This window comes from Ochlerotatus camptorhynchus, unplaced genomic scaffold (genome assembly GCF_037179485.1).
Source record: "Ochlerotatus camptorhynchus isolate MF236.1 unplaced genomic scaffold, CSIRO-AGI_Acam_v1.1 ptg000276l, whole genome shotgun sequence".
Taxonomy (NCBI): Eukaryota; Metazoa; Arthropoda; class Insecta; order Diptera; family Culicidae; genus Ochlerotatus; species Ochlerotatus camptorhynchus.
In genome coordinates, this window is record NW_027040765.1 from 2246335 (window position 1) to 2273041 (window position 26707).

The 26707-nt window shown below is 42.8% G+C and overlaps 1 protein-coding gene across 2 annotated transcripts in view; it reads right to left on the reverse strand.

Moving 5' to 3' along the window:
• LOC135706245 (surfeit locus protein 4 homolog) overlaps nucleotides 1-26707 on the reverse strand; it is a 219217-nt gene that overhangs the window by 113184 nt on the left and 79326 nt on the right. Inside the window, exon 1 of one of the 2 annotated variants that reach the window (XM_065227813.1) lies at nucleotides 14369-14378. The exons of the other annotated variant lie outside the window; for it this stretch is intronic. The gene's annotated coding sequence lies outside the window, so the exon portion shown is untranslated. Of the gene's footprint in view, nucleotides 1-14368; nucleotides 14379-26707 lie in introns of those variants that run through there. 2 annotated transcript variants of the gene reach the window in all.

Sequence of the window (26707 nt, forward strand, 5' to 3'; positions counted from 1 at the left end):
TCAAAACTCCTAAAATCACTCATCTATAGCAAGTGAGTGGAAGCAACCCTGCATGCAACCATTCTTCACTTTTTCTGCCTATCTTTCTATTAGGCCTGTGGACATGCGTTAGCTTCGAAACTTCTAACCAAACTGGGAAAATTTTCAGATCACAAAAAAAAAACTTGAAAAAAACTTTTAAAGGTAATTACAAGTAAAATAAATATTGATTATTTTACGCAAAAACGAGCAAGTAATATTAAACCTCTTGTATCGTATGCTAATGCTAATTGACTGTAACAAAAATGATATGCTTAAAAAATAAAATATTATTAAAATTATGTGCAAAATTTACTAGAAGATCATTATTTTATTGGTGAGAAGTTTCTAATAAGCCCTCCCAGTTCCTCTGTATACAGAACAAATCTGATATTATAATCAGAATTGCTCAGTCTGCATGAAGCAGACGATTTCATCAAGGAAGTTCTATTAACAACCAAGAATTAATCGTTTGAGGCATACTGAAGCATTAAGAAGGTGATATGTGTCACTACAGGAAATCATCATCGTTGCAAATATAAAGAAATTAAACATAACCCTTTGCTTCAGTACCGTCAACCTCCATGTCCATGGGGAGGGCCTGAAAGCTGTAAACTAATCTGCACACAAAGTTCGACTGTGTCGTCATGGATGACGAAACTTATGTGAAGACGGATTTCAAGCAGCTTCCGGGACAGGAGTTTTATACCACAGAGAAGGTGATCTACGTCCAGGAGTGCCTGGAAAAGCGGCTGCTGTCATTCCTAAAGCAACATAATAGACCGGTGCTGTTCTGGCCGGACTTGGCGAGCTGTCACTATGGGAAAAAGGCAATCGAGTGGTACGATGCGAACAACGTGGTTGTGGTACCCAAAGACCACAACCCTCCCAACAGCCCAGAACTCCGCCCTGTCGAACGGTATTGGGCCTTGGTCAAACGGAATCTATAAAAACAAATAAATCCATGGAAAACGAGCAGCAGTTTAAATCTAACTGGCGTTCGGTCGCGAATAAGGTCGATGAGACCACTGTGCAAAATTTAATGGAAGGGGTTAAGCGGAAGGCAAGGCAGTTTGGATTTGGCAAACCAAAAGAATATTTTTTCCTTTAAATATATGAATTGAGTTACCAAATGAAAAATAAAAAGATGATATGTGATATGAATTTTGACGATTTTTTCTGTCGACCAAATTTTGCGCGTTTCAGTCTTTAATAAAACATGTAAGCTTCATTATAACTGATTTCAACTTGAAAAAATTAGCAATTCATTTATGTACTATGATTTTTCAAATATTTACATGGGAATTGCACTTCGTAACTTCAACTGCAACTTTCTCAATGCCTACTTTTTCCATATGGGACTGATATGGGATTATAGGCAGTAGTGATATGATAATGTAGACATCAGTCAAAACATAAATAGTTATTTTAACCTGGGATGGTTTAACTTAACAACACCGTGGCCATCGCGCAAAACTAGTTCGACAGCACGCACACCTAATTAGGCTTCACCATGCCAACCATCAAAACGCATCTTCTTTCTTCTCGCACTGCACGCACCCAGAAGCCGGAAGTGCCTGTTTCCTCCCTCTCCGTCGAAAGCCCGGAACAGTGTAAATTCAATTCCGGTTGAAGATAATTCATATTTAAATAGCCGACCTTGAGAATCCGCCCGAGGGAACCAAAACGCCGCTCCAAGGAAGATGGGAGAAAATTACCACTTCTAATAGAAGGGAAGAGCAGACGGACGGCGGCGATGCATATAGATCTCCGGCTCCGTCCGAGTTGAAGAAGCTAGGTGAAAGAGAGACCTCGCGGGCGAGATGATGAGTGATGATGAGTGGAAAGACGGCGACGGCAGCGCCGGGTATGGTGGTAAGTGGTCTAATTATTCAATCAAATTAAACTCAATGAAAAGAGATTTTTGCCAACAACGAACCAGGGCGGCGGAGGGCTGCGGGGCTCACCTCGGCGAGGAAGATCGATCTCGATCTCGTCGAGGGGGAGTACAGTGCTCTGCGTTTGATCAAATGGAATGGAATGGATGGGTTCGCTAATTCGGTTTGCCAATGTTGAGGAAAAGTTGAATTAGTTTTTTTTTTCTTCGGCGGTCCGATCAAGGTTGAACCAATAATTGAGAATTACATATGCGAATTGATTGATTGAATTATGGTAAGGTGAGAACGATTAATTCGGTCGAAGCTCACCGGCGCGCTGGAGCTGTATCGACAATTAGCGACACGTGTGGTTCAATGACACCCGGTTTGACGGAATTGTTTACTGCTGTGAACAACCAATTGATTTGCGAAAGAACCCAAACATTCAATTTCAACCAAATTCAACGTATTGGTGATGTAGGTGCAATGCAAAACATTGCATGTTCGGTGTTAATATTTTGACAAGGTTAAGCCGCAGACAAATGTGTGGCCCCCATGTTTTGATAGATTCGGTGTTTATAAGGTGCAGATGTGGAGCCGCATCTTAATTTACCTTTGATTTCAGGCATCCCGATAATTCCGTCTGATAGTGTGTTAATTTTAAAGCCTAATTTAAAAAAGAAATGAGCATCCTCTACCCCCTCGGCAGTGCGGAAGAAAACACTTCCGATTCTGTTTTCCGTAATTTCCTTGCCAAGACCAAACTTTTTTTTCCTCCATCCCAGAACAAGAATAGAGAACAGCTTGGGCGCTAGAGATTCGGTCAATTTGAATCGGAAGAACGCTCAAAAGCACCTTTTTCTTGCACCCCATCCATCCCACCAACTTGGCCCCCTCGCTTACCCTCCGATCTATGTCCGTATAGTGATGGTACCAAACCTCCTATAAAACAAACAAAAGCGCCGCGTGATGAAATTTTCCCGGGGCTAATTTTTCTGCTTCTTAATTCCACCACGCTTCACACTGACTGGACTGACGTTTCTTCATTTGAATTCCGGCAGCATCCAAGATTGCGCTGCGCTTGAATGAAATCGAAAGAAGCCCAAAAAAAAAAGAACTGAAACCGTGTTCTAAAATTACCATTTATTTTCTCAAGACACCGGACCCGGAGGAGAAAAGCGAGAGTTTAGCAATTATAACACATCTATAATATCCCGAAAAAGAAGTGAAAGGAAGATTACCGAAGAATGTCGAAACAAAAAAAAAGTGCGTGCAATCTTCCCCCTCGGTCTATGCTGCGTAGCACAATCGTCGGGGCGGGTGTTCGTCTTCAAAAGGACCGGATCTCGGAAATTGACCGCACTTTCACCTTCACTGCGCCGGACGAAGGCGGAAAAAAATCGGCAACATTTGCGACCTTGCCGCCAGCCAGACTTGATCATCTCGGTCCGCAGATCGTTGTCGTCATTCCGGCGCTCGAGGGTGTGGCTCCTCACTATGCGCAGGAGGCGCATTTCGGGATGAATGGCGTCGGCTAATGATCACCTAATTATACGGCCAGATCGAGGGACCGCCAACGTGTCCCAGTCGGTTTGCTTTGTTTTGGTTTTTTGTTTAGTTGGTCTCCTGGTAAGGGAAGCAACAATCGGAGGCCTACTACGACGGCGGACGACGACCAGGCAAGACGATGATGACTAGTAGGTGTTGAAGAGTGCTGCAATTAATTATCCTACAAAGGAGGCGAGGGCGCATCAGAGTTCGAAAAGATGGCGATCCTTTTTGGGGTGATCTTTCGTTTCCGTCGTTCGTTTTTGTGGTCATCTATGACGACGGTCGATCATACCTACCCTGCTGCAGTTTTGTTTGCCAAATTAATCTTGTCTTGATTTGTTGGGTGCCAAATTCATTCATAGCCATCGAGGGAGTTTGGGAAGAAGCAATTATACATTTGACTGGGCACCCGAGTTGATAGAGAATTCGCTTCAGCTTGGCCAAACATTTCGACTGTTTTTCGAACAGAATATCTTCTTTGTCTAGGCTTTTACGCTTCTGTAGCGAGTGTTATGCCCGCTCTTAACTTAGTGTTCTAGACGAACTACTTTGGACTCCAGAGGACGCTCTGGTCGAATAAAATTCGCCACCGCATGAAGTTGACTATCTACAAGACGCTTATTAGACTAGTGGTCCTCTACAGCCACCAGACCTGGACTTTGCTCGTGGAAGAACAACGCGCCCTTGGTATTTTCGAACGGAAGCTGTTGCGTACCATCTACGGTAGAGTGCAGATGCACAGCAAAAAAACAATTTTGATATCACATCAAAGTGGATGCACTACAATCATGTCGAAAATTTCATGTAATTTTTATGACCACATAAATAAACAAATGCAGTAAAAGCAGCGTAATGTCAGTTCATTCATTGTATTAATGATAATTTTGTCCTTTTTAGCAAGTAATATTACACCATATTTTCGACATGATTGTAGTGCACCCACTTTGACGTGATATCAAAATTATTTTTTTGCTGTGTGGATGACGGAATGTCGAATGAACCACGAACTGCACCAGCTGCTGGGAGAACCATCCGTCGTCCACATTGCAAAAATTGGGCGACTACGGTGGGCTGTGCACGTCGTAATAATGCCGCACGACGACCCAGTGAAAATGGTTCTCGAAAGCGACCCAATAAGAACAAGAAGAATAGGCGCGCAGCGGGTAAGGTGGATCGACCAAGTTGAAGGCGACCTACGAGACTGGCAAAGTGTGGCCATGGATCGAGTAGAGTGGAGACGACTTCTTCGGACAGCAGAGGACAACAAGGCCTTAGCCTGATTGGTAAGGTAACTAAGTTTTATTTAAGTAAATCTGAATAAAAATTCCGAAAAAGTGTTAAAAACTGAAATAACAAAACATTTCTACGTTCAATATTTATAAAAATAAAAAAAAACTTATAAAAAGTAACATTTTAATTAAAAAATTACAAATATTTTTGTATTTTTATATAACAAAAGTACTGTAAAAAAGTTCAAAAATTTGATCAAAAGTTGTTGTTCTACAATTTTTCCCAATTTTTAAGTGTCCAAGGTTTTCAATATTTCAAAAGTTTGAATCTGGGGATTTTTCAAATGATGGTAAAGTCATTAGAAAATTGACATTTTCCCGCTTTCATACGCGCTTGCTATCACGCGTGATATTGGAGCAAAATATCATGCTTGATATTGATTTTACAAGCTCCTTTGATATTGCGAGAATATTCACAACGTGTAAAGTTGAATCTTAAGCTGAGTTTAGACTAGGCAAGTCAAATGATCAACTCAGTTGAATTCAATTGGCTTGAAAAGTTTAGCCTGGTTCAATTTTTTTTTCATTTCAAGTGAGTTGATCAAGTCAGTTGAATGGCATGGTTTACACGTTCAATTCGGGTTCAAGTCAGTTGAATTCAACTGACTTGATCAATTGACTTGCCCTGTCTAAGCCCAGCTTAAGAGTTGAATAGAAGCAAAAATGATTCCGTTGCTCCTCGTTTTTTTTTAGAAAGAGAATGTATAATTATGCTATTCCTTTTTCTCTTCACCGAAGCGACTGCTGCCAGCCGTTATGGAAGTTTCGGTTGCGTTCGAGTGTAAAGCAAAAATCATGAAACTCAATCTCACCACAGTTTGGTGAGCTTCTGAAGCTGGTGAGTTTTGTAATATCAACCACAGTTTTTGCTTGTTGATTTGTGTCTATGAAAATCAAACGTGATCAAGGGGTATGTCACTCAGCACATTGTGCCGAAATTAGTTTCGTCACAGCTTGGGCACATCCATCGGTACACCTTCGGCACAATATCGTAGGCATTGCATAGTTGTTGATAAAATGGGAGCACTGCTGGACAACTGTCATTGAAGTTGTTCACAACATTACGTGCTGTTTGTTTGACTGACTGAGAAACTCAGACCAGCCGTTCACTTGAAGATCTAAATACGAAATGTAGGTTCTAGAGTGGGCTCAAGAGAAAGAGGCAGTTAATTAGACCCTTAATTCAAATAATGCTGCAACTCACACAACACAAACTACAGAAGTCTATTCACCATCCTCTATAGTCGTATTCACATCACAAAAGGCTAGGTTTCTAGTCTGCCTTTGAGGGCATTATAAAACCCGAAAACACAGGACTTTTATTATCATATGAACACAAAACACCAAAATTTCGCACACCCGCCACTTCAGGCGTCATTCTCAATCCAATTTATCCTTGCGATTTCAAACCAAAACATTCAAGGTGTCAGACATACAGGGTTGCCGGGATGGGTATTTTACAAACAATCGCAGCTTGCTCTATGACCGGCACAATCGGCACACTTGCGGCTTACTGACAAAAAAGATTACCCAAGGCTGGTGTGCGAAGTGCCCTTACCCTTGAGCGTGATCTTGTTCTTTGGTGAGATTTGATATTTTGATATTTTCCCAACAGGCGAGGTTTGGGCCTGGAGAAGGAGTGCGCTAGTGTGGTTGAAAGGATGGAGCGCTGAATTCTCGGCTGTAGTTGAGTATACAGGCAGAATCAACGCATGTATAAGACTGAATAGACAAACAAACGAAGAAAAAGTCAACGTCAAACCCAGGAACGGAAATTATTCAACTCGGAAAAAAAAAAAAATAATAACACGGAAAAGGCGGAATCATGTCAGAATTGACCAAGGACGATCTACGGAAGGAAATTGCCGGTGAAGCATGGAATGAAATACGAAGCGCTAGAGAAAAAGTACAAGACATTCCAAAAGAATCAAACAACGGCGGCAGGCATCCATTAGGGCATCATCATACACACTTAGAAATAACTAATTTTACACGTGACGGAATTGATCTTTGACATAAAAGATGAGACGTAAACAAACATGTCATGTAATATTAAGTGCTCCGAGACTGAACAGTTCGTTGCCATACGAAAAGTACGTTTGATTGAGCTATATTTCGCGTCTTTTATGACTCAACTTAATGTCAAAATTGACGCTCGTATGTGTCACTTTCAGAGCACCTAAATTTACATGATTTTTTCCAAGTGTGCAGGTAAGTATACATTAGCAAAAGTAAGTCACCGTATATACTTTCCAAAAATTATTGCATTTAAATATTGCTGATTGCATCTGAAACTGGACTATCCCAAAAATGCTAAAAGTGTGATAAAAGTGCACGTTTCCGTCAAATCGTCACGGAGCACTTATTGCTTGCATCATAAAGAATAAGTGCACCGAAGACACCAAGACGATTAGACATAAACTTGTAATTTTATCACACTTTTTAATAAGTGAAACGCGCTACATGAACCAATAAATGCTGGGCAGGGGAGGGACTACCAGGGCACCCTATTGAAGCAATTTGTATGGGATAGTGTTGCTAACATTTCGTGGATAAAGGGCGGACTTTTCTTCCCATTTATTGGGGCATCTTGCTATTGGATGGCTCGTTTTCTGACCAAGTTGTCGGAAGGAGATTCTTAACTGTCCCTGGGAGATGAATAGGCGAATTGCCTATCGATCCATCCATTCGTTTTTGGCCCTTCATACAGCGATTTGCTGATGTCAATCAGAGGCTATTAAGCTTGATCAAGTTCAACAGTGACGAGAGCCCACAGCTATCGGACTAGTTTCCGTGCTACAATGAGTGTAGACCACTAACATCATCATCATCATCATCATCATCAAGGGTGAGTTTTACAGACTCCAATAAAAGACTGGTTGTTGGTTAACTAGGTCTAAATACTTCAGAGGTCAGAAGATTTATAATTGAAGAAATAGTTGTGTCAAACAGCTTGATTTTCAATGGCTTCTAAGATGTTCGTTTCATGTGGTTACTATGGAACATCTCCTTCTCAGAAAGGTTCGTAGGGTGATAGCCATGATGGAAGCCTTCGGTTGATCGAATGGGATGATCGATAGGTACTGGTACAATGTCTTCAACAACGTCTTCAGGTGCCGGTATCCCATCTTGAACATCGTCTTCAGGTGGGACCACTTCTTCTTCAGTCAACGGTTCGTCGCGAGCCAGAACTTCATCTAGTTGTTGTACTTCTTCAGGATCGGTAATATCATCAGGTTCCATGTTGAACTCTTCAAGCAGCACGGTCCATGGTAGATGATCACTTGGTGCAGTAGCTTCGTTAGCGTCTTCCAGATAACGTTGCCTTAGTTGGTTAGTGTGAGAGCGGATGAGACGACCGTTTTCCATAAGGACAGTGTAATTGACGGAACCTTTTCTCTCGATCACCTTTTCAGGTAGCAAGGATGTTTCGTTGTGATGATGAGTCGCTGCATAAATCAAATCATCAGCAGAAAATTCTCTCTTGACGGTGGCGTCGGTGGAATTGCTTGTTCTCCTTGCTATTTACAACTGGTGTCGTTGATTGACAAGGCTTGAGCAAATCTAGGGTTGTAGTGATAGGCCTACCTAGGAACAGCTCCGAAGGTGATTTGCCATCCGGTGCACTTTGGTTGGGCGTCAACCGGATTACGAAAAGAAATGTTTGAAGTTGTTGAAAATTTGCCGTCTTTCCTCCTTCTCGTAGCTTCTTTAGTCCTCGTTTCAGTGTGTCTACAAAACGCTCAACTTGTCCATTGGACTGAGGATGGTATGGAGCAATTGTTAGGTGCGTGATTCCATTTCCACCACAAAATTGCTTGAAGCGAGTGCAAACAAATTGCATTCCATTGTCCGACACGAGGGTTTTGGGATTACCAAACCTCGCAAAGGTTTCCTGCAGCATCTTCAATGTCGCCGATGTGGTAGTAGTTCGTGTGTGGAATATTTCTGGCCATTTTGAAAACGCGTCGATCATCAGGAAGTTTGATGGACTAGGACTAGGCCACGATTATATAGCCGAATATAATGCAATTCTGCACAACTTGAACACTGGCTCGGCGATTGAAGAATTTTTGAACAGCTGGAACATGGATCGCCTTAGAATGATTGGGCCATCCTTCATTAGTGTGGAACACCACCGATTGGAAAGCAGGATCTCTTGAGGTTTCAGACGTCACGGGGAGACTTTAAGTACAATTGCTGAGAACGGCTTTGATATCAGCTTCCATTTGTACAGAAGCAATCACATATTCCTCCTCGGTTCTTACATGGAATTTCATAAGTCGTGAAAGGATATCAGCTTGTCCAAATTCCTCAGCTGGTACAAACTGGATGTCAAAGTTAACATACCTTTAAGAGTGGGTTGTGGTCGGTCTGCAAAATGAACTTTCGACCGAACAACATCCTGTGGAATCGTGTTACAGCAAAAACTAGAGCCAAGGCTTCTTTTTCGATTTGGCCGTAGTTCTGCTCTGCAGCAGTCAGTGATCTTGATACATGGCTGAATCTGGTCGTAAACCATCTTTGTCGATGATGTGACCTAGGAACTTGATTTGCAAGAGACCAAAACGGCACTTGTCGAATCTCAGGTGGAAACCGTACGCCTTGATTCGTTCCAGGACTTCATTGAGGCTTGGGTAATGCTCTTCCTTTGTCCTACCGGCAACCATGATATGGTTTAACTCCAGGAATTCCTCCAACCATGTTTTCAGTAATCCTTTGCGCCAGGGGTCGACTTTATTCCAGGTGGCACAACCGTCTGCCTTTAAACAATCCTCGATGCGTGTTAATTGTAAGGTACATTTGTGATTCCTAATCAACCTCGGCTTCCAGGTAGGCATCAGACAGGTCAAGTTGGGAGAATTACCGGCAGCCAGCCAGGTCAGCAAAAACATCATCCGGATGTGGAAGTGGGTGAGCATCCGATTCCAACAAATTCGAACAGAAACGTTGTCGGATTTCCGGACCACAACTATGGGAATTGCCCAGCCAGAAAATTTCACTGGCGAAATTATTTCATTTTCTTGCAGTCGTTGAAGTTCGGCATCAACCTTTGGAAGTGATGCATAAGCCACCCAAGCCACCGGTCTTTTTGGACAGTACACGGGACGGACGTCGGGCTTCAAATGGAGTTTTACCGAAGACATCATATCAAGAAGACTGGCAACTCTTCCATTTTATCATACGACCACTATGAGGCAGGTACAATCGCGTCATCTGACGCTCAAAGGTAAATGCTTCGAACGATTTTGATAGCAAAGATTACATCCTCAAGGTTTGTGTATTTGCTCATTTTTCTATGCGTTGCTTCCATCTTCGCTCAAGCGCAGCGTTACTGTATCTGTCGCTTGGATTCTGGCAAAGTTGCCAGTCTTCTTGTTATGATGTCTTCGGTTTTACCTTCGTTTTAGTGCACCGACCAAGTGTGCTCTCGAACATTTCAGGAAACTTCGAGTGTAATTTGTGGACAGTGTCTTCCGGTTTCTGGAGAGCAGCGGCGTTGACCAGCGAGTTGAAAAGGAATCGACCACTGATCAAATAGCTCGCTTGTTTCAATTTCCAGGACATTCAAATCAGGGTTTGTTGACACGTATACAACTCGTGTATTCTTCGGTAAAAAGGTAAATGAACCATTAAACAATGACGATGTTCCTTAATAAGTAAAAAACATCTTCTTTAAATAGATCGGGTTGCTCCTTAAATGATTGATCAAAATACGTTAAAAATCCGCTTTGCACCATTTTGAAGTGTAATTGTACCATATATCATCGGAAAAGCTGCTGTAGAAAGGTTAATAAGTACCATGAAATCAGCTGAAATGTTCAGTAAATCATTGTGTGCATATGTGAATTTTTACTGAACATAAAGCAACACTAAGCAATAAGCTTGATATGCGAAAAAGAAGAAGAAGAAGAAGAAGAAGAAGAAGAAGAAGAAGAAAAAGAAGAAGAAGAAGGCATCGGAAGCGCAGTCCAGCTGAATAGTTGCATCGTTGCCGTATTTCTCTTGCCTTGAAGATCGATACGCTTGATGGAAATTTCTTTGGACTTGATAAACTCCTTGGACTTGGATTTTTCGAACTTCTTTCCAGGTTTCGATTTTGATTCAGCAGTTGAGCAATACCCTTCTTTATGCCCCTTGCGTTTGTACTTGTAACAGTTGTGGTCTTGATAAGGACATTCCTTCACAAAATGCAGATCACTGCAGAACCAGCATGGGAACTTCGGCTTCTTTTTCTTGACAGTTGTTGAACCGATGGCACTCTTCTTCGACGAGACTTTCCAAGGTCAGCTTCGAACCTTCCGCCGGCGGAGCATTCTCTTCAGCTTTCAAATCATTGTTTTTTTTTTGTTAGGTAGGTTCCGATCCTACAAATTGTAGTTTCATTTTTATACATGTGATCTTGACATTCTTACCTAGGGAATGAGTACTTAAGAGGGCTGGATTTTGACAAGTCTTTAGTGAGAATGACACTGATGAAAACTGCACATTGTAGTCGAAATACGTATCTGTCATGCATACAAAAATTTATAAAGTGGAATTAAATGCAACATTTTGTGTTGTTTTATGAGAATAAAGTTATTTTCAAGGAAAAAAAAAATCTTGAAAACCATAGATAATAGAAAAAATAAATGGAGTACTAACAATATGGCGATAGTATAAATATTAATTTATCATAACCTATTTGTGAAAAAACAGTGCTTTGCTTTCATGAAATCGCTAACGTTTTTATGCAGGCTGATTAAAATTAAATTGGTACTCACAAAAATACCTGTAATTCGTGACTCAATAAGTTTATAAAGTTGCTTTACAGTACTTTTATTAAAACTTCAAAGTTACAGCATTAAATGGTTATATTACTCCAGTTCAAACGAAATCTCGAACCTTCCTCTTGATGGAGCCCATCAGCGCCCGCACAGTGGAAACAGACACGGAAACAGCGCATTTCTTCGATTTTGCCCGCATTTTCTGCATTTCCTTCACGGCTCCGCCGCTTCGTCGAAGTCGCTGCTTTGAAATTACCCATCCATTGGAAGCTTTTAATCAGGATGTGTATCTACATAACTTGGAACAGGTGGAAGCTTAATCCCAGATGATGTGCGCTTGCTTGGATTTTTATGTAACAATTGACCCTTTCGCCGAATGAAACCGCTGCTATGGTTCGGAAGGCAGCCAATTACCAGCTGGCTAACAGATTTTGAAGTTTCCTGTCGGCAGTTTTCCGTAGTCACAGTTTAGCACTCATGAATGTTATTCGGATTATCATCGAAACGTAATTTCTGGAGAAGGCGGGTCTGTTTATTCAGAACGTAACGCAAATGTCACTGACAACATTTTGTGTATTATCATCAATTTTAGGCGTTTAATTTGACGGCTGGAAGCTGCTTCACTCTTCTCAGTCGGCTGCTATGTTGTTATCGACCGGTTTTGTCGGAGCTGCTGGGCCTCCCAGGGAGTTCTGGTATTGGATTCCTTTTTCCTCCCGTCGACAGCATCGCTTTAATTATTCCTCCTACTATCGCTAGAATTATTGTTTGTCTATCATTCAGCATTTCCTTGTGTTTATGCGTTTGAAAGGCCAACTCGAAAACGAACTGGGTATTATATTATGGTAAAACACTTTTAGAAATTATTTTGTCGTTTCATCAATAAAAAAGAGTGCTGCAGTAAATTTATTTTTAAAACCAGACGCTCTCTGACTATTGTCAAACTTTAAAGGGTTTTCAAAACAGCATTAAGCTGAACTACTAACGAGAATTCTTTTGCACTATTAAATGTTGCATTTTATTTTAAAAGATTGCTTATTGTCGTTATAAAGCCACAATGAATCCATGTGAAAGTCAAAAGGCTGTTCAATTGTTACTTGGGCATAATGGTCCCAGTTACCTCAAGCAAGAGGAAACGGGTGGTGACAGTAGATGATGAGTACAACGTCTTCGTATATCAAACGCCATCAACATCGAATAAGAATGAAAATTCTAGCAAGAAACCAAGATCCAGCAACTATTTATCCAACGCTACGAAGATCTTCGCCAATTAAGAAGCAGAAAACAAACGAACACTGAATTGTTAATCTTGTGATCTTTCGTTCTTTCGAATATAATATAATATTGAATTTGCTAAATAGTTTGAATTATTCTTCCTTTGAGGTTTTAAGAAGATTTTTAATCAGATTTGAATTCGAGTTCGTTCGTGAATTGTGTAATTTTTGTCTTGAGGGGAAAGAACTGTAATATCAGTGAATTCGACTGAAACGCTGCCATTGTTATATATGTATTGCTTGAAGGTTTCGGATAGATGAGTGCTCCGATGGCAAGAGAAGGTGTTTAAAAGAATAATGATCAGTTCATACTCGAAGGATTAACCGATACAACGTGTGTTTCCTTAACTTATCTGCGCTTATCAGTAAACAGAAACATTTCAAACCAGTAAAACAATATGGGAGAGTGGCGAATTCAGAGACATTTTGAAGCCTCCAGACACTAATGATGTAATGAACTAGCCAGTATGGAGCATTCCTACAATAATGATTAATAAATTTTGTTTTCTAAAAAAATACGAAGCATCGATATTATTTACGAGATTCGAGTCGATCAATGATTTCACCGTGTACAAAAATCAATAATATGTTAGTTCAAAAGTTACGACAGAAAGGCTACTAGCCTACAGCTTTATGGGGTTGTACGCAATGATAACGTAGGACTACGCACGCTTATATAATAAATCTTGTTTGTTAACTGCAGTAGGAGCTTGTGTTTTGTGTAGGAATAGGAATATCTTATCGGACCGGACAATCCCATATTCTTCGGTTCAATGATTGGGCACTCGCAAAAGTCTAGGTCAGCCTGCTGCCGGACAGGTTGGAAGACCGCAGAATATCAGTGTCCACCCAGCTAAAGCTCCTCCCCTTTTTAGTTTTTCTCGTTAAACTCCTTATCTCAACAAGATGGTTTTTCTTAGCCTGTAGCATGATTCGCTGCCAGACTGTTGAGCAGTTCAGTCGATTTGAATTCTCTCTAGTTTCGTTCGTTCGTTCGCAAATCGAATTAGCTCCGCGTTGTATAGTGACGCTCTCGCTGACCCAGCCATGGGTAAGAAATCGCGCGGTAACGCGAGTGCCGGCTTACCGGGAAAACAGACTCTCCCAGGAGACGGCGCGACCACCGAGCCAGCTCAGAAGAAGCAGAAGAAAACCCCATTGCCCGTCCCGACAGGCGTTGCGGACCCGCAGCCGGGGCCTCCCGGAACTAAACGACCCAGACCTGAAGACATCAGCGCCACCGCATCGGCAGCAAAAAAGCTGCTGAGCAACAATCCGTTCTCCGCCCTGCAGAACGGAGCCCAGCCGCAGTCTGACCCTGAGACGGTGCCTAAAAAAGTTAAGTTGCCACCCTTCTATGTGAAGGGCTTCCCTCCCGGGCTATGGGAGCAGCTGGATTTCTACATTAAGCAGGGCCTTCGCTGCACCATTCAACGGTGCACGGAAGGCTACAAACTGATGGTCTCGGCCGAAAATCACTACAACGCAGTCCAGGCCCTCTTGGACAGGATGAAGCTGGAGTACTTCTCCCACGACGTCGAGGCCACCAAGCCGCTGAAAGTAGTGCTGCGCAAGCTCCACGACATGGACACCACCACCTTAATGGACGAGATTAAGGCGAACGGCCTCAAGCCGGTCGAAATCCACAAGATGACCCGCAGCAAGGCCATCAAGTATCGTGACCAGCTCTACTTGGTCCATCTGCAGAAGAACTCCACAACCGTGAAGGATCTCCATACGACACGCACACTGTTCCACATCGTAGTGAAGTGGGAGCGGTATAAGCCAACCCACCGTGGCGTCACTGAGTGCTCGAACTGCCTATTGTTCGGGCACGGCACCAGGAACTGCCGCATGGCCAGCCGCTGCATCAAATGCGGCAAAAACCACAAGATCGACGACTGCGACAGCATCGAGGAAGCCGCTCCCACATGCGCCAACTGCGGTGCTGCCCACAAGGCCACGAGTAAGGCCTGTCCGAAGCGGGCCGAATACGCCGAGATCCGGAAGAAGGCCTCGTCCAACAACCAGCCCGGTCGCAAGAAGGTCCCGGAAAACAACGCGCAGAACTTTCCTCCGTTATCACCGGTCCAACCACGGCCAATTCCAGTGTTGGCGCCGCTCCCGCTCAACCAACAGTTGGCTGCTGCCCAGTCGGCTGCCGCTGCAGTACCCAGTCAAGCCTCCGGCCCATCGACGGATCCCCCTGCTCCGGGATTGGCCGGTACAACCGGTGAAGCTACAGACGATTCTCCGCTGTCAACGGATGAGATCGTCACACTGTTGGCCCAGGCCATCATCATCAAGCGCACCTGCGCAACAAGAACACAACAGCTCCAAGCTATCATCTCCTTCGTCGCTAATTATGGACCGTGAACCCATAAAGATCGCCAACTGGAACGCTCGCTCCGTAGGGGCGAAAAACATTGAGCTTGCAGACTTCCTCCGCAAGCACGACATCGACGTGGGCCTTCTCACCGAGACCCACCTCAAGACCGGTGACAGCTTCTGGCTGCCCGACCACAGCATTGTCCGGCTTGATCGCACCAGCTCTAGGGGGGGCGGTGTCGCGGTCATCATCAAGAAAGGCATCAAGTACTGCACCCTACCCCACTACCGCACTTCCATCATCGAGGCCGTCGGCGTTGAGGTGGAAACATCGACCGGTAACGTCCGGTTCATCGCCGCCTACTGCCCCCGGCAATGTACCGTTAGCAATGGTACAGCACAGCAGTTCAAGAACGACCTTGCCATCATAACCCACACCAATGCCTGCTTTGTAATCGGAGGGGACCTGAACGCCCGGCACGAGGCCTGGCGGAACTACCAGCAGAACCAGAACGGCCGCCTGCTATTCGACCATTCCCAGCATGGTCTCTATTCAGTCTGGTTTCCGGACGAACCAACCTTCACATCACCGACGGGCAACCCATCGACGCTGAACCTGTTCTTGGCAAACACCAGATTAGCCAAGCCGGTTGCCGTCAACGACCTGAGTTCGGACCACCAACCGGTGCTGACCGAGCTGGGCTACAACGTGGCCCCTGCACCGTGCCAGCGGAAGGACTACCATCGAGTCAACTGGGTCCAGTTTCGACGCGTGGTCGACCGCCACATCGACGACAACCCACCGCTCGATACAGTGGAGGACATCGACCGGGCCCTGGAGGGTCTCCATCAAGCCATATCCGTGGCTGACGAAGAGTGCGTTCGACGAGTTCCTGTGAGGGGTAAGTTTCAAGCAATTGATTCCCACACCAAACTCTTGATTCGGCTCAGAAATGTTCGTAGACGCCAGTTTCAGCGGACTGGGGATCTGCAGCGTAAATACGAAATGGTCGATCTGAATCGGCAGATCGCTTCCAGAATGGTCTCAATCCGGAACGAGAGTTTCGGGCGGCTCGTTCAGAACCTGGACGACCGTTCCAGACCATTCTGGAAGGTTGCCAAGGGGCTGAAGTCTCACCCCAAGCCCATTCCACCACTTAGAGTCAATGACGAACGGCTTATCACCAACGAAGAGAAGGCCAATGCGATTGGGGAGCACATTGCCCAGTCGCATTTGCTTGGCTCTAAAATCCCAAGTCCACTCGAGAACCAGGTTGCGCAGTGCGTCCTGACGTTAGATGCCTCCCCTTGTGCCGTCCCTCCAGAAGAACGGATTACAGAGGAACAAATTTGCTCAGCGCTGAAATACAGTAAGAACATGAAGGCTCCCGGGTTTGACGGAATATTCAACCTAGCGTTGAAAAATCTCAGCCCGAGGGTGCACTCGCTGCTAGCTGCCACCTTCAACAGATGCTTGGAGCTGCACTACTTTCCAAGCATCTGGAAGGTGGCAAAAATCATCCCGATCCGCAAACCTGGGAAAGACCCTTCACTACCGTCAAGCTACAGACCGATTAGCCTGCTCTCAGCGCTGAGCAAGCTGTTCGAAAAATTGATCCTCAGCCGACTAAACAAGTTTGTGGAGGAACATGACATTCTTCTTCCGGAACAGTTCGGGTTCCGTAAGGGGCATTCCACCAATCATCAGCTAGTGCGGGTGATGAATAACATCCGGAGTAACAAAGCTGTATCCAAGTCCACAGCCATGGCCTTGTTAGACGTCGAAAAGGCGTTTGACAATGTCTGGCACGACGGACTTATATACAAGCTTTGTAACTCCAACTTTCCACCATACCTTGTGAAAATCACCCGTAACTATCTCCAGCAAAGGTCGTTCAGGGTGTCGTTGAATAGTTCCCTTTCGGGACAATTTCCGATCCCAGCAGGTGTTCCGCAAGGGAGTCTGCTGGGACCACTGCTTTACAGCATCTACACGTCGGACATCCCTCCTCTAGGAGACGGTTGCGTGTTCTTTCTGTTTGCAGATGACACCGCGATAGCCGTCAAGGGTAGGATGCCTCGTGAAATTACGAACAAGCTCCAACGATGCCTTGACACCTTTACTGATTATGCCACCACGTGGAAAATCAAAATCAACGCCTCGAAAACCCAAGCGATCATGTTCCTTCACAGACAATCATTAAAACTTAAACCGTCTCCCTCCTGTACCGTAATAATGGATGGTACAAGGGTCGAGTGGTCCACTGATGTTACTTATCTCGGGATGTTGTTCGATGAGAAGCTCCTGTTCCGCTCGCACATAGAGAAAACCCTAGTTAAGTGCTCCGCCTTGGTTAGGTGTTTGTATCCGCTCATTTGCCGCAGATCCCGCCTCTCAAGGCAAAACAAACTGGCTGTTTACAAACAGATCATAGCCCCCGCGATCTTCTATGCCGCCCCGGTGTGGGAATCGTGCGCTCAGACCCACAGGAACAAAATCCAGGTTGCACAGAATAGAGTGTTGAGGATGATCCTAGATCGTCCATTCGACACAAGAATAGCAGACCTCCATCAAGAGGCAGAAATTCCCAAAGTAGATTCCAAAATTGATGATATGACAACTAAATTTATTCAAAAATGCAATCTTTCTGAACATGCTTTAATAAGCAATTTGTACATAGTAGATTAAGTGTATATAGTAGAGTAGGTTAGTTTTAAGCTGTAAATAGTAGTATTAAGTAGTTTCTCTTCAAATTCTAAAAACAAAACAAACCAATCCCACCAAGGTGGTCGACCGTGTACTAAGTCTAGGACTAATTCTGTAAAACAAATTTTGAATTTTGCCCATACCTAAAGATGAAGAAAGCAATTAAATCACTTAGTAAAAATTTATATGGTAATCGCCCAAGTTAAACTAAAATAAAGATCATTTAAACTAAAACTAAAAAAAAAAACTTAGCCTGTAGCAGAAATACGGTTAACACTTTTTTCGACAAAATTTATGATCCTGTTTCACATCATGGTTCTTCTCTATGCCTGTTCAGATAGGGGAATTTACGTATTATCGGCAACCTAAGCAGCGACCTTCTTTCTATAGCCTTTTTCTCTAAGGAACGCACACATATGCAGTATTGGTTTGTTTACAATCTTTTGCTGCCAGCTGCTCTAACAATTTCAGTCGAAAGAATTGTCAAAAACTGTTTTGAAACGCTTTTACAAAGCTCCAATCTTCTCTAGTGAGAGCGAGTATTGTCGGCAACCAGTTTTTCTTCGGCAACCGTTCCATTTGAACTGCATGTAAATCTGCTGTTCTATTATCGGCAACTCGAAATCAGCTACAATTTGCAGTGCGTGTGTTGCATTTCAAGAAAACCTTGCTAGATTGCTTTTTCTCAGTGGTAAAAATATAGTCAAAGTGAAGCTGAAAGCATAAAAAATCGTTTGAATGCATTCTTCGAAGTGTTTTCGTAAGAAAATCCAGTGAAAATAGTGTTTCAATTTGGGTTGCCGAAAAGAGTCTGTCATGCCGAAGCCGTCATTTCCCCTAGTTCTTTCATTTATTTTCTCTACTGTGGTAAATCAAACGAGTAGAAATAAGAAGGCTTGAATAATTGAAACGCGCTTGAATAATTGAAAATTCGATAAATATTTAATCCAATAGTTGGCAAATCTTTATTCGAATAATTGGACTCTTCCTAGAAAATAGTGTAATTTCATGTTTTTTGGTGGTCCTTCGAAAATGTCGAACAGCAGAATTAATCATGTTTTGTTTTTTTTGACATCAACCACATCCAGAGGGTCAGTGACTTTCGAATGTATGGGAAAGGTAGGAAACCATTTGGAAATGCTTTCAAAATTTTCAGTTTTTTTTTATTATCGTCTTTATGGGCAGTTTTAGATGCACAAAAATTGCACGAGTACAATACTATGGTGATAAGGTAAGCATTCGTTTATTTGTTTCCTTCTGTGAAAGCATGTTTAGTCACAAATCGTGGATTTTCTGATATTCTCCATACTGCAAAAAGGATTTTCCTACCACTGAAGAGGCGACATCTTTCGAATCTTCAGTATAGCTACTACTCAAATCATATAATTAATTGCAACCAGCAAGTGTAAACCAAGATTCAAAAGCTGTGCAATGCTAGTTTTCATTGCTATGACGACGAGTGAATTAAGGGGCTTGGAAGCAGAGGGGTGAAAGTCAATTCTCTTCATCGATTTCCTCTTTTGATGACTATGGCTTTACTAACCTATTTCGCACTATTTCTGCTATGCTCTACTATCATCCAGAACAACAAACATATCAATGAATGTATTTGCCGTCGAGTTATTAACGAAACAGAAAGTCGAAGAAGAGAATCGATCAAAATCACTTGCACCCCTGCTTTCAAGGTTGGTTAAAAGATTACAACTCTGGAGAGCATTTTGTGTGGTCGTTGAGGGTGTGTGGTTCTGAATATGGCGATCAGTGTGCAAAATGTTACGCAACTGCATCCTCCATATTCGCATACGCTTGAAGATCGGAGGCGAATGCTACTTCTACTTGTTTCGTCTACTAACGACTCTCTGATGACAGTGCTGGGGAAGCAGCAATGCTACATCGACATGTTTCGTTTAGGAACGATTCTAATCCCCGACTGTGTTGGGGATTGGCTAGTTATTTCGACGCTTTTGGACAATGTTTGACATTTACCAGTTTTTCAATAGTTTCTTGTTTAACATCAACAGTCGGAAGCAATGCTATCGATGCGTAGAAATATTTCTGATCGATTAGTGATAAAGTTATTGAAATTGGTCCAGGGGCAGCTGAGCTATTAACGTGCAAAATCATTCATAATTTTGTTACATGTTCCATTTTCGGTTTTCACAAGGCGTACCCCCATATAGAAATCACAGAAGAAAAATTATTGACTGCTTAGGCTGAGTGTGAAAGCACTGCACTATTCAATCCATTGCTCAGTGCAGACCTAGGGGCAAGTCAGCTATACTCTGAGCTAATATATTTACATTGAGTAACTGTGAGTTACTCGTATTTACTCAAAAAATAACTAAGTAGCCTCAATTTTAATTTTTCAATACTGTCAAATTTACAAACACACTAACGTCAGCCATTAAGAAATGATCACTATCCGAAGAAAATCATCGCATCGACGGAGGACTGAACTATCTAAAACGGTCGTGCGGGTTCAATGATCAGTCCACCTCAACCAGGTCATTGTATTGCACGGGCAGGAGATCCACGACGGCATTTTAATTCGTTACGTTGTTCTAGTTTAAGTCAAATACATATTAGTGATAAGCTTAACAAACCTTTTATTGGTGTGATAAATAAAGGGCTATGTATTATTTAACCGTCGCGAGTACTCAGTTAGTTGATGCGAAACAAACATTTCCGATTGAATTGTCTGATTGAAGAGCCAATGGACGTTGTGGTTGGTCCATGCATATAGCCGTGAAGCTGAAAGGTAACGGCCCACCCCCGTTCTAGCCTCTTGGTAAAACAATTTATTTCATTTATGTAATGTAAGCTGATGTATGTGATGTAAGCTGCAAACGTTTGTCTATGTTTCAACATCGATCATGAATTGTGTTATAACTTATATCGTCGATAAGTTGTAGCCTCATCAAAACCCGTATTCTTCTTCCTAGATCATCAATAACTATTCTGTTGTTTATTTTTGCTTGAGCAGAACCACGAATTTGTAAATACGGAGAGAAACCTGTTCAACAGAGTTGCTGCGATACAAATTTTCATTTTGTCAACGATATTCATTTCTGAGCAACGCGAGTAGCTCAGAGTAACTCAAGATTTGCTAAAAAATTACTCATGGTTGAAAGCTGTCTTGCCCCTAGGTGCAGACCGGTTGTACCTAAGCTGGGTTTTGACAGGGCAAGTCAATTGATCAAGTCAGTTGAATTCAACTGACTTGAACGCGAAATTGAACGTGTAATCCATGTCTTGACTTGATCAACTCACTTGAATTGAAAAAAAGTAAGAGGTTGTATCCAAGGCACGACCGTAGATTTGACGTAGGATTACATGCTCGGTATCAATATTCGGCGACTGTTTTAGTGAAACCACTTTTTCCTATCACGGAAGCGCCAAAATTAAGCATTTTCGTGTAAAAAACGCATGGATTTTTTGTTTTAATCAATAGATATTTTTAAAAGCGAAAATTGATGGGAGGTATTTCTTGCTAAATCTTTCCAATCGCGAGATATTCGTGATCAATCATATAAAATCGAGACTTTTTTTTTTTGCTTTTTATAGCGTCCTGGGGAAACCCCTACCTTAATTCGATATGTTTCTGGTTAATTGACAAGGTCATGTTGTATTGGGTCATTGCGTGAATTTTTATCTACCACTTCAATACTGTTACGCATTTTACCTTAAACGTTTGGTTGCTGGGTACATTTATCAGCTTTGGAACGATCAATGAAAATTAACTCTTTTAACAACAATAATTTACGGTGGTCCTGAAATGAACCGTTTTGTCGTGATGGTTGAGTAATGCTGAGCTATTCGGGTGTTCAACACAGATGAGGCTTGCGAGCTGTATGTTGTTTGGAGAGGGTGACGCGCTTAGAATAGATGGCTCTCAGCGGCTCACGACGAGCAACTGAATCCGATCAATAGCAGTGCGGCTTCTTCCTCCTTCTTCGGTGAATCGGGGGCAGCCTTGATAGCTACACGCAAACCAAAAATCTATTACAATGAATGTTAGTTCCGTTTCCTATCATCCTCTGTTCATGAACATCGCAACGAATGTTATAAATTGACCATGCAGGCGATGTAATGGTTTTTTGTCTTTTTTTATTTCGTGTTCCATCTACGCTTTCGACTATACCAGTAAGCTTGTAGAACGACGTACATTGTAGAACATTGTAGAACGACGCACACACTTGTCTCGAATCTCTCCAGCAGAAAAAGCATACGAAGTCGAGCATTTTTATTTCGTGTTGCATCTACGCTTTCGACTATAGGTACCAGTAAGCTTGTAGAACGACGCACATTGCAGAACATTGTAGAACGACGCACACACTTAACTCGAATCTCTCCAGCAGAAAAAGCATACGAAGTCGAGCATGCGAGAAAATGAGCGCTTCATGTTTGCTTTTAGGCTGACCATATTCAGAAGCATGGAGAGAGCAGTGGAGAAAGCACAGATATAATAGTCGCAACGTCCGTGGTTCGAGTCCAGTCGGCAACCTTTTTTCTATTTTTTTCGACATAATTAATTTCACTCACTAATACAACTCCACATTTTTCGGTCTCCAATTTTCTTACATCGGACCGCAGCTAGGTATATCGCATTCTCGGTTCATGCGGTCTCCACTTACATCCTCTGATGATGAATCCCACATAATTGTAAGCGAATCTTACATCCACCGGTTGGGTGTAGTTGCGTGCGGGTAGCCTTTCGTTATGTAGCGCCGAAAGCACTGCTGCTGCTGTTGATGACGACCGGACACCACCAGTCACCACACGCGGTGATTGAATAAACATCGTTCGGCGAGGCCGGATGGAATTCGATTTTGAAATCTGTGTTAGGGAAGCGTTTTTTACTATCATAGCAACAGTTGCACATTCGTGCAATTTTAAGTAGTGACCTAAAACTTACATAATTTTAACAGATTTGTAGAAAAATTTCCAATCGATTTGCTTGTTTAGAACTAAAAACAATCCGCTATTTACATAGTTATAAGTGTTCAAACTCTGACCACTTTTCGTAACGTGGTCGATTTTGGCTTTTTGAAATTGCGCCCCCAATATGTTGCCGAAAGCCGTAATCCTGCGTCAAAAAAACAGTATAAGTGCTCCTTGCGAATCTATTTTTTCTGCCTTCATCCGTGTGACAAAGAAAATCTAATGGCGTTTGGCGTTTGAATGCGTTTGGATGGAATGTAACATTGTAAGACGAATTGGGAATCAACAAGCAGTGTTATATTATTATCAGAATATAAAAAAAATCCCCCCTATTCTGCGAGTCACGTGACTCTCTGTCACCGGTGAGGTGACAATAGTCACCTCGTGTGAGGTGACTCTCCATTTGATTTGCACGGAGAGTCACCTCACACGAGGTGACAATTGTCACCTCACCGGTGACAGAGAGTCACGTGACTCGCAGAATTAGGGGGAATGTCTAATTCTTAATCAAATCCAACGATACAATCAAATCTAAAAATATAGGTAAACATATGAATTGTGTTTAGTTGGATGGAAATCAGATCAAAAGCCCTAATGAGAAAACAAAGAAAAAATGAGTTCATTCACAAAAATAGAAACGGAAAAGTGCTCTCAGCAAGCGACGAACCTTCCTGGCGCACTGCGTCGTTGTCTTTTATCTTTTTCTTGTTGAGATCGTTTTCATTATTAACTCGTAGTGGGTCGTTAAATTTAGGGAAAAAACGAAGAAGGCTTCGCAAGGCAGAACAAATCGTCGACTGCGAGCGAGCGAGTGAGCGAGAACCTTGTTAGTCCAAATGGATCATAAAAAAAAGGGGGTGAGAAAAGTAAGGTGAGAGAAATGGTTTGTTGATATTTCTATCGCTTATCTCTATGGTATTTGTTTTCTGACTGTGCGGTTGAAACCATAAAATTTAACTGCTTTCTTCGAGCTTGAGCGATCTCACTCGCATTCTTGGATCAGTTTCGATCGAAAGCAATGATCAATTTGGGTTTCCATTATTCGCCATATTTGTTTCTTTTCTTTCGACATTTATGTGACCGTTTTATGAATTCGATGCCAACATTGTATTAGGGTGAAACTACTTTTGTAAACAGAGACTTCAAGTGCCGATTTCTGACAAATAAAAGCCTAACTATACTTGATGGTATTGTTTACAAAAGCAATTTCGCCCTTTTGAAATGTTGATGTAGACTTGAAAAAAAAAACAGCAAGAGTGAATCGCGATTCCGATGGCGAGCGAAAGTAGTGTGCTTGGAGGAAGACTGAAAGCTGTGAATGTGAGGTGATAATCGCTAAACCGAAAATTACCTAATTATGTCTATCGCTCGATGCGTTAATGAATTGACTCCATAATTTAACGTTTCCCAATTGCCCATAGCGGTTTGTTTGCTTTTATGAGGGGAAATTGTTCGGGTGTTAATTCGTACATTTCGGTTTTTACACCTGTCCTGATGAGGTAATTTTGCTATCATTTCATTGAAAGTACATGCGTAAGTAGTAAACTTTTTGAAAATGTTTAGTGATGATATTGTTTCAGGCTGGCGACATGTGGCCATGGATCGAGTAGAGTGGAGACGACTTCTTCGGACAGCAGAAGACATCAAGGCCTCAGCCTGATTGGTATGGTATGAAAGGTAGATCATGAATGTTTACAGAGCACCTTGGTTGGTGCACTGTATTTTTTATATTATCGGCTAAAAAACAGCAGTTACCCCACCTTTAGACCAAATTTACAACTCAATCTAAAACAGTTAAGAGTTATCTGCATGTTTCTGACCCCCTTCCAAGGCTATTATATTTTCCTCGTTATCACCAAATAAAAATTATTAAATTCCACTATAGAATCAAAGATTACTCGTGTCGTTCAGCCGTCACTGCCTTAATCCTCTCAGCGGTCAATAGTCCCCTCTCGCCCCGGTGAAGATCAGATCCATATTTCACTCCAACCCATAAAAGGCGATACCCATTAGGAGGATCCCCTAAATATTTCCGCTCACACGTCGTCGTTGTCGTCGTCGCCGGCCGTGAACAAATTATCGGCAAATTCCTTACAATCCTCTGTCTCACAAACAAACAAAAAAACCCAACCTCACATAATTCTTCGCACTTTTCCACCTTTCTGCACTAAACGGCTTTTGCTCTGAGCGAGATTTATGGCCTAAATTTCAATAATATACTAATATAGTCGAGTTTCAGCTGATAACTGGAAGATATATTTAGTCGCTCGCAGTGCACCGGCCTGCGGTTCTGCTTCGATCCACCACAAGCTTTTAAAAACCAGAATCGATTCCATTGAGCCTGCGCGCTGTGCTGCCGAGGCGGACCATTTAGTTTATGAACAAAGACTAAACAAACATTTTATGCTAATAAAATTAATAAAAAGTCAATTACAATAAATTAGTGAACGTGTCAAAGCATTTTGTTAAGCTAAAAATGGTCGTAAATTTACCCAAACATCTCTGCGCGTCCGGCGTCCCAGCCAGCACTTTCGACACACCTCGCTTCCACACCACTTGATCCCTAGTGTAGAGCAGATCCAAGCCAGGCAGACGGCGGCGTCGATTAGCGTTAGAAAAGAGACCGTAGGTACCTTATGGGGCGCTGAGCAGTCTCCGGACGATGCGAGGCCTCATCATCGTCATCTTTAATCGCATCGTGGTATCAGTGGAGAAGATCAAGAGGAAAAGCCAAATAACACATTCTATCCATTTAATGTGGTCCAGTCACTCTCGTCCCCGCGGCCAGGTAGAAAGAAAGCGGTCGACCGAAACTTCTGTCCGAATGAGAGCTGGTGTGTGGTGTGAGGCAAGTGGACAAGCTGAATGGACCGGAGTCTTCGTCGCCTCTGGTCGATATCTTGAAAAAAAAGGAAAGAAATTTAATAAATTAAATCGTTTATCGCTTAATATGTTTTGATCGTCAACGCTTGCTTTGTTGTCTTGCTGTTATTTTTCGTATCGCTTCGATAGTGGCTCATTCCACTCTCCACTTTGTGTGTGGTGTGAAGTTTCAATGTGAGTAGGCGGTTGTGTAAGTTGGTATCAACTTTGAAGCTCCTAGGAAAAGTTTCCAGCCCGAATTCAGATCGGAAATTGACTATCACTCTTATTCCTGGAACAGGAACAAGCGTGTACGTTACCTTACTGAATGTATTTTCATAGTTCCCACACCAAGAATTTTGTTTTAGACTTTATTTTTGAGATTTTTAGCCGTAGGCTAGTTCATCTCTTCCATAAAAGGTAGGGCCTCAGAAGGAGGACCCGCAACAGAGTAGTTTTTACAGTGTTTACTTCAACCGAAAATTGGTTCCTGGCTCGATCGTACATTTACACAACATATTAAAGACACAAAATTAAAATCTGAATAAGACAGAGCTCCACACCGGGGGAACCGGGAGGGTCCCCACCAGGCAGAGATGCCCCAACAGCCGAAAGGAATTAAAAAGACTAAACTTTAAAATACAATGCAGCATCCTTTAAAAAAAAGGCATTTCTGCTGCCAGTGTTGAGGGATCATCACCCAGCATGTCGCGTATGCTATTTGGAAGCCCGTGGAATTCCCGCAGGTTCTGGTACTGTGGTCATACGCATAGAATGTGCTCGATTGAGGCTGGAGTTTTACAACCGACGCAAGTCCTGTGGAACGGAATTCCACCGAAATTGTGCGAGATTTTGGTGTGACCGGTTCTCAAACGCGACGCTATCTTCTGATCCCGCTGGTTCAACTGTTCTGTCCACTTCCTCCTCGTCCCTTTGATCCGTCTGATGAAGAGGGAGCCGTTTTGAGCCCACTCTGCGTCCCAAGCTTCCCGTACTTTGCTCACGATCCAGCACTTGACATCGTGTAACGGTACTTCGTTAGTTTAGCGGGGGCAGATGGTCCTGCCCCAGCCAGAAAGCCAGAAATGAGTCG